Consider the following 8667-nt stretch of genomic DNA (forward strand, 5'->3'; position numbering starts at 1 on the left):
GTAAGACTTTAGATTAGAAATTATCGATGAGTGGTCTTGTTCATGATCAAGATATGTACTCTGTTTGTTTGCTATGACTACATCGGCTATTTTAGCCGATTTGTCTATACTCTCACGCATATAGCATGTTTTCATGAATCTGTCAACATATAGATGATTTTATATATTCTTTGGCTTTAATTTGCTATCATTATCATAGCTGCATCGATCTAATCGAACCTCACTGTTGATGATAATAGATTAGGTTAAAACTGTTTGTAGATTCATTTATATTAGACAACCGATTTGTTCGCATATTATACTCTTTTTATCAAACTTATTGGCTTGACACTTTATATCGATCATGTTTCATTTAGCCGATGATGCTTTCTTATATCGCTTCTTATGGATACGCCGGATATCGACTATTTAGTCGATAGCCTTATTGAATCGGCTATCTAGCCACACATTTGGAACTGTTTGGTGCAACACCGACATGTTCCACCTTAAATTACTGATAAGATTTTCTCTCCTTGTCAATTGCAAGTCAAATTGACAGGCACGTCGTTGGGTTTTTAGAATCGGCTGGTTCTGTGTTGAAGCCAAGCAGATCTCTGGTCTCGTTCCCTTCAGATCTTCCGGCTTGCTGTGTGTTGATCACATCGCCATATTTTTGTGTCAAACGCATTTGTATCTAGTGTATTTGGAATAAAAATTGCACAAATCCTATGGATAGACATAGGGTAAAGCTTGTGGGCATATGGAATCTGTGATTGATGATAATGTAAAACGTCAATTTCAGTATCTCACAGCACACTCTCTTGGCTGAAGGAAAAAACATGGAGAATATACGAAAGAGCAGGGTCGGCGTCAGCAGCAACGTCCGCCCTGACGCCGTGACGACTCGGGAGGAGGCACCTGGACGCCTCTGAGCCCGACCGCCGGAGATTCCCAACTCTGACCCGCCACATCGGACTAGGAACAGGAGGGATCCATTCCCATCCCATCTCCAACCTTCGCCGCCGGGACGCACGAAGTCCCCACGAAGCCGGAGCACGACGGCATAATAATAAATCGCGGGAGCGCCCGCCCGCCTTCGAATCGATTCCCTCCCCCACGCCATGTCCTCCCCCTGCGTCTCGCACCACCACCAGGTCCGCCTCCGCCTCCGCCTTCTCCGCGCCGGCGGCCACCTGCCCGCCCCAGCCTCGGCCTCGTTCGCGCCGCCCGCGCTCCGCGGGCGGCGCCGGGTGGCGCGCGCCGCGATGAGCGCCGAGGCGTCCCTGGGCGTCGCGCCGGCGCCGGCGGCGGAGGGGGCAGCAGCAGGCCCTGCTGGCGGAGATGGTGGAGGATGCCGCCGTGTGGTGCGCCGTCAACGGGCTTGTCGTCGGAGATCGCGCCAACCAGGTACGCCTCACCAGTCACCCCCTCCCGGTCCTGGATCGAATGGCTGCTGGTGTTTGTCAGTGTGTGTCTGGAATGTGCTGCGATCTTGCCATGCCACGAGGAAAAGTTTGCATCTTTGGGGTGGCCTCGGTTTCTCGGAGAATTTCCTCTACCTCCACGTTTCGAATTTCTAGTAGTTCATTCGCGCCTTGGCTTGGAGATGGATGCAACAATAGAGTACCCAGCCTGCCAAGTCGCAGTAATGCAGCTCACTGTTGAAAAGAAACGATTTTTCAGCATGTCTTAGCCGTTGCCACTCTGCTAGTTGCTACTTTCTGACGGATTTTGATATGACCAATGAAAGCAAGTAAACAGCATGTCCCCATTTCCTGTAAGCTATAATTACCGCTGAATTAGCTGATCAGCATTTATATTGCCGCTTGCAGAGATCAGGAACGGTCCCAGGGGTTGGTCTGGTTCACGCTCCATTCTCGCTGCTTCCAGCGCGTTTTCCAGCGTCGTTCTGGAAGCGAGCGTGCGAGCTGGCTCCTATCTTCAATGAGCTCGTGGATCGTGTCAGCTTGGATGGGGAGTTCTTGCAAGCTGCTTTGTCTAGGCAAGTTTTGAATTCTATACGCTGGATTCTTTTGGTACCAATGTGGTGTATATCTTTATTCAGATAGTCTACTGATTTCTTTCCATGACAAGATTGTTACTTTGAATTTAGACGACAATATAACTCTCTCTCTCTATTAGTCAGGTCATTGAAGGCCAGACCATTTTTCATTTTCCCAGCTGTATAATGGTTTCAGGTTAACAGCAACTTATCATTTTCTAATTTCAGAACAAAGCAGGTTGATGAATTTACCGCAAGGCTGCTGGAAATTCATGAGAAGATGATGACAATAAATAAGAAAGAGGTAAGTAAAGTGTTTCTTGTTAGCTCCTGTGTCTCAGTTTTGGCCTTTGGGAAATGAATGTTTGAAACTTTCTCTTGTTTTTTAGCCAGCCACTGATATGTGCTTGATACACTTTTAGGATATACGCTTAGGATTGCACCGATCGGACTATATGTTGGATTCTGAAACCAATTCACTACTTCAAATTGAGCTCAACACTATTTCATCATCCTTTCCTGGCCTTGGCTCCCTTGTCAGTGAACTTCACAGGTCAATTTACTATCCATTCTTCCTATCTCAGGGCAGAATTATCCTGTTTTGTTTTCTTCTGTGAGTTTTTATTTCCTGGCAACCTCTTTTGACCATAACAGGTGTACTCACTATGATGACTGTTGAGATATTTTAAAGATACAATTGTAGACTTTTTCAATAGTGGTACAGTAGTAGATGGAAAACTTGCTGACCATTTCGGTTCTCCCTTGAGCTTATAAGAAAATCCGAGATGAATGCCTTTTACTTAGTCAGCCAAAGTGGTTAAAAGATCTGTTGTGTTTACATAAACGTTACCTACATTTAAATTCCAGACTATGGGTTATTGGAAGCTTCAGCTTATCACTACAACCATGAACCATGATTTTTTCATATTAGTTTTGAAGTCTCTAACTGTAACCTGTAACGGTGTGCCACTTCAAAAATAGTCAGATATGATAACTAATGAGTTAATGTCGCTTGTCCCATGAGAACGAAAACACAATTAGTCAGCGACACGCCGACACATTCATAATTTACTATTTTGTAGTAATGACCAGATTTCCTTGTTTTGGTATTATGTGAATTTAAACTGATAGGTAATATTACTTTGATACTGCAGGACCTTACTCAACCAGTATGGAAAAGTATTAGGCCTAGATCCTAAAAGGATTCCACAGAATTGGGCAGCCACTCAATTTGCTGAAGCACTGGGCAAAGCATGGGCTGAGTATAACAATGACAGGTCGATGCTTTTCTATGCAGCATGAGATGTATTATTCAGAATCTTAAGAAAATGTAAGTGTCAATTAACATGTTTTATTCTCCTCTTTGTCGCTCAGTGCTGTTGTTTTGATGGTTGTTCAACCTGAAGAAAGAAATATGTACGACCAATACTGGCTTGTCAATCATATGAAGGAATCATATCCTATTTATGTTTTCTTTCTTTTTAGTTTTCACTCCTATTGTCAGATTTTCAATCTCTGGGTTGAAAAAAACTTCATTTAGTTATTAACTCAATTGTATTCGTGACACAGTGTTTCCTTGTCTGTGGTTTGGTGGCTCGTGTCCACAACAAACTAATAAGATGTTGATTTCTTGTTTGAACACTACTGTATTATTCTTTCAACATATTGCCTGCCTGATATAACTTCAGAGAACCATTAAAGGATTCGGTAACCATTTGCTTTTATTTTTTGTCTGGTATTAAGAGAATCTGACAGCATGAAAAATGGAGCTTTCCTTAACTAGCCATCACATATGTTGTGGCAACTATAAGGAAAACGTTGGCACAGGTAGAGGCTGAAGGGAAGGTGCTTACAGATGGAACACTTGTGATGTAAGTATCTTATACAGACATGGAGAAAGGCTTATTGTTACTATTAGTATTTATAATATGTAAATTTATGAATTGCAGAGATGGTCGGATAGTGGCTGTTGTGTATTTCAGAGCCGGGTATGCACCGACTGATTACCCTTCGGAAGCGGTATGCAATCTAATATTTATTAATTCAAAACTTTTCTACAGAAATATATTCTGAATTTTGAGTGAAAATAACTATTCCTGTAATTGTTTTGAAAACATCATATATATCTGTTGCAATGCTGCTTAGTTTCGCTTGCCTTGATGAAGCAGTGAAGTTCTTTTGTGCATGGATTTCAGTCTCTATTGGAAAGCTATTCTTACCCAAATGGTTTTATTGCTTGGTTGGGGATGTGTAATAATTTGTTTTGTTATGATAATACACCACTTTTCCACCTTGACATAATACTGTCATATTCCAGGAATGGAGAGAGCGAGGCTTCTGATGGAACAATCATCTGCAGTAAAGTGCCCTTCGATATCCTACCATTTAGTAGGAACAAAAAAGATCCAGCAAGAACTAGCAAAACCTAATGTTCTTGAAAGGTGATTTGAGTTTTCTCAGTACTAATGGGTGATTGGCTGGTTGATATTCCGCTGTTTCACAGTTGCACTAGGTTTTCAACAAAACAAATTACAACATCATTGATCAACTGGCATTTTACCTTATAGTGTTGTAGCCTATACTTCAAATGTGTTGACCAACTCTGAATTGCATTGTTCGTGATCTGAACTAGAGCATCAGCAGAACCTAAACCTGTCCCTGGTCTATCTATAGATTTCTTGACAACAAGGAGGACATTGCCAAACTACGCAAGAGTTTTGCAGGGTTATGGAGCTTGGATAATGAAGAGATTGTGAAATCTGCAATAGAGAAACCTGATCTGTTTGTCTTGAAGCCTCAGCGAGAAGGCGGAGGTATCTTTTCTTAGCACTTTGAGAGATCCTGTTTGGTGGTAGATGTCCTCAGGATTCTGAATTCCTTATCATTTCCTTCAGGGAACAACATATATGGTCATGATTTACGAGACACGCTGATCAAACTCCAGAAGGAACAGGGGGAGTCACTTGCAGCGTACATACTGATGCAGAGGATTTTTCCAAAAGCCTCTCTTACTCCTCTAGTTAGGGGTGGTGATTGGTTTGAGGACCTTACAATCTCAGAGCTAGGAATATATGGAGCCTACTTGCGGTAATTAAATCAGTGAAGTTTCAAACATTTGTCCCCATATGCCTACAAATGTGCCATTTTACCCTTTTTCCCTTAGTGAAATGATTGTGCCACTCTTATTTGATCTATCTCAGGAACAAAGATAAGGTGATCTTGAATAATCAGTCTGGCTACTTGATGCGCACCAAAGTTTCTTCTTCAAATGAGGGTGGCGTTGCTGCAGGATTTGCTGTTTTGGACAGTATGCTCCTCACTGATGAGGTGATTATCACTCATAAAAAAAGCTTATTCCTGAACCTTGACCATTTGATTACGTGATGGTAACCCAATAAATCACATAGCCTAATCTGACACAACCTAATAAAAAAATCTAGCCCATGTTATTTACAGCCATTTCCTGGTGCTATTCCTATCATGAGTCTCAGTCTGACAATTGCCACTAGTTTACCCGTAACCATCATCAGTTCTGTTTTTTTGTGCACTGGTCTTGGAAGTTCGAATATTTAGTGAAACCTATTTTTCTCACATCTCTCCCATTTGGGAAATTTCATTTGAACCCACTTTTCTTTTCATGTTGTTTTTCCAGTGAGACAGCGAGGTGGCAGAGTTACGAGTGACGCCTGACCTAAACTAGTGACAGTAATCGGAATGTCAGATTGGACATCATTTGATCTTGGCTGCAATTGTAGGGAAAACTGTGAATAGCTTACAGAATAACAGACATTGACGCGGAGAAGATGGCAGTGCTATGTTGTGATATAGTTTCATGTATCTATCTATATAATATATATATATATATATATATATATATATATATATATATATCTTTAAATGTGTGCCATTCCGCTGTTCACCCGGCGCCCCCAAGACCCAGATCACTGTAGATCAGCAGTACCGGGGTACCGGGCCCGCGATGAACAGTACCAACCCGCTAAAGAACCGTACCAACCCGATAAGAAACCAGTGTAAACCCGATCCGGAACAGTATATACCCCGTTGCGGAACAGTACCCACCCGTTCCATCTTTTTTTTTCCCACGCGAAGCTTGGGCACTCACGCTAGTTTTTTCTATATGCTGGTTGAAACTGTATGAAAACCCGTGTCGTCACAGGAAAGCCCGGAAGAGGAAGAAGAAGCGGTGTAGAAGCTTATGCTGTCACAGTGGCATGCATTCTCCATATAGGAATAGCAGGTAGCACCGTTGTGCCACCAACAGTGCATCAGAGCCTGACGTTTCTTTTGAACTGTGGATAAAGATTGGTCTTCTGGATGTAAATGTGAAATTGTACTTTGTGTAAGAGTGGAAATTTTTTTGTTTGTTTTTTGTTTTTTGTTTTTTGTTTTTGAGGGAAGAACTGATACTGTGCATTAAAATGTTTCTGTCCCTGATGTCGTCAGAAAGGGGAAAGGAAAAGAGTGTTCTGTGCCTCCGGCCCGGTGGGCCAAGTGTGGTAGTACCTGATGGCTCCCGTCCTAGCTGCCGTGCTTTGAGGTGGGCCACGTAGCCGTGTTGGGTCAACCTGCTACTGTGTAGCCCATCTAACATACTGTACGAGTACAACCCAAACCCCAAAAAAAAAATACACAAATATATTTGGCAACTTGAAAAGATAAACTTACAAGAGAAAATATTAAAATACAGCTTAGGGAGAGCATAAATTAATCTAGCTACTGTCACGGAGCAACGTGTTGGAACGCAAGTGTAGTGAAGCTCCTCTAGGCCATCGCTGTCGAATCCGTTGAGGACGTAGACAAACACTCCAGTCGATGCATGCAGGCAGCAAGCAGAAAAGGGAAGGTCGCCATCGTGCCGACCCAAACCAACGGTTCTGTTGGAACCCAAGCCGGCCGTGTCTGCACGCCATCGCAGTCGCCGTACAAAAGCCAAACAACTGCCATTCATATCAGAGCTACAGTACGTAGCTGAAGGGAGCCTTTGCCATCCATATATAGCCCCCCAACAAAACGTTTGAAATGACGATATTCTTCCATCATTTGGATTCGGGTACTTTTTTTGTGGTATGTCAAAGCACTTACATCACAAAAGACCAATCTATATGAAAAAGGTAGTATAGCTGTTACTGCTGCTGTGAGCCTCTCTGACCGTGTTTTTTATCCAGGATAATATATATCATTTCTTCTTCTTTTGATTTATGAAAGAACTTTCATTCGTTCATTCAAAATCAGCACCCTGATCGAGGTCCATAAAACAGTGGCATGCATGCCGCCGTCAGGCTGCGCATGAACCAACGACGTCGAACGACGCTGGGACCTGGAGGTTTCCATATCCATCCATTAGCGGAGCCAGCAGCTTTTAGGAGCCCAGACAATTTTTATTATGTAAAAATATTTAGCTAGAAAATTACAGGATTTTACTTTAATATAAATAAATTTTTCTTTTATGGCCAGGCGGTGGCTCTGCCACTGTATCCATCCATCGTGAGATGAACCGGGCTATCATCGTCCACCATGCATGCTTCCATGTCATGTGTGTCGTCAGGCTGTCGAATCCCAAGTACAGAGTGTCGGCGGCCATGGAGCCCGGGAACACGACCTTCCTTTCATGTTGGAGATGCATGTGATAAGCAATATTACATAGGGTCTGTCTCGGTGGCAGGTGACTGATGGTTTGCTTAACCATCAGTCATACTCTGTGATGTATTTTTGTGATGTTCACGTGATATACATGTAATGTTCACGTAGTACATGATGTTCTATAATGTCGTGATATTCACGTAGTATACATGTGATGTTTTATGATGTATTTTGGAATGTTTAAGTGATACACATGTGGTGTTCTGTTATATTATGTGATGTATTTTAATGTTCTGTAATGTTCTCAGGTGGTTACTAAAATACATGTGATGTTCTGTGATGTATTTTATAATATTCTGTGATGCATTTTGTGATGTATTTTATAATATTCTGTAATGCATTTTGTGATATTCTGTGATGTATTTTGTGATGCTTCGGTTTGTAAAGGTCGTACGTGACAAATTGTGCGAAACCTTCTTAATTTTTTCCACAGTCTCCACGTATGATATCAGGAGATATTGACAAATCTCATCATTTTCAGACTTCATTTGCTTTTTTTAGAATTTAAAAATCATTTGGCCACACGTTCGCGGTCGTGTTTCCTGAACAAAATGTTCGAAAATTCTTTTCATTTCCCGAGTAAGGCCCCAAAATGGACTCAATAACATGAATATGATTTCTCCACTCAATTTATTCCATTATTTGTATCACTTGCAGTTCAAATTTGACTTAAACCAAAAAATTCCTCTAAATGCAATAAATTACTTAAATATAGTTAACAGATGGAGAAATATACCAAATTTTAAAATGTAGTACCACATGTTGTATGTGGAGAGTAGAAAAAGTTTGGAGGGCAGGACAGAATTTTTTTTTATTATTTTGCCAAGTGCCATTAAAAACACTCGGCAAAAACATTACTTTGCCGAGTGTAAACAAAAAACAATCGACAAAAATAATAGTTCGCCGAGTGTCAATCAGAAACACACGGCATACCTTGCTGTCTTTGCCGAGTGTCTCTAACGGACACTCGGCAAAGTTCTAACGGCAGGGCGGCACACCCAACGGCCGTCAGATGGCCGCCGCAC

The 8667-nt window shown here is 41.9% G+C and overlaps 1 pseudogene; it reads left to right on the forward strand.

Annotated features, from left to right (window-relative positions):
- Positions 1-907: 907 nt before the first annotated feature.
- On the forward strand, positions 908-5808 carry LOC136483011 (glutathione synthetase, chloroplastic-like; annotated as a pseudogene).
- The last annotated feature ends 2859 nt before the right edge of the window (positions 5809-8667 follow it).

Source organism: Miscanthus floridulus, chromosome 9 (genome assembly GCF_019320115.1).
Source record: "Miscanthus floridulus cultivar M001 chromosome 9, ASM1932011v1, whole genome shotgun sequence".
Taxonomy (NCBI): domain Eukaryota; kingdom Viridiplantae; phylum Streptophyta; class Magnoliopsida; order Poales; family Poaceae; genus Miscanthus; species Miscanthus floridulus.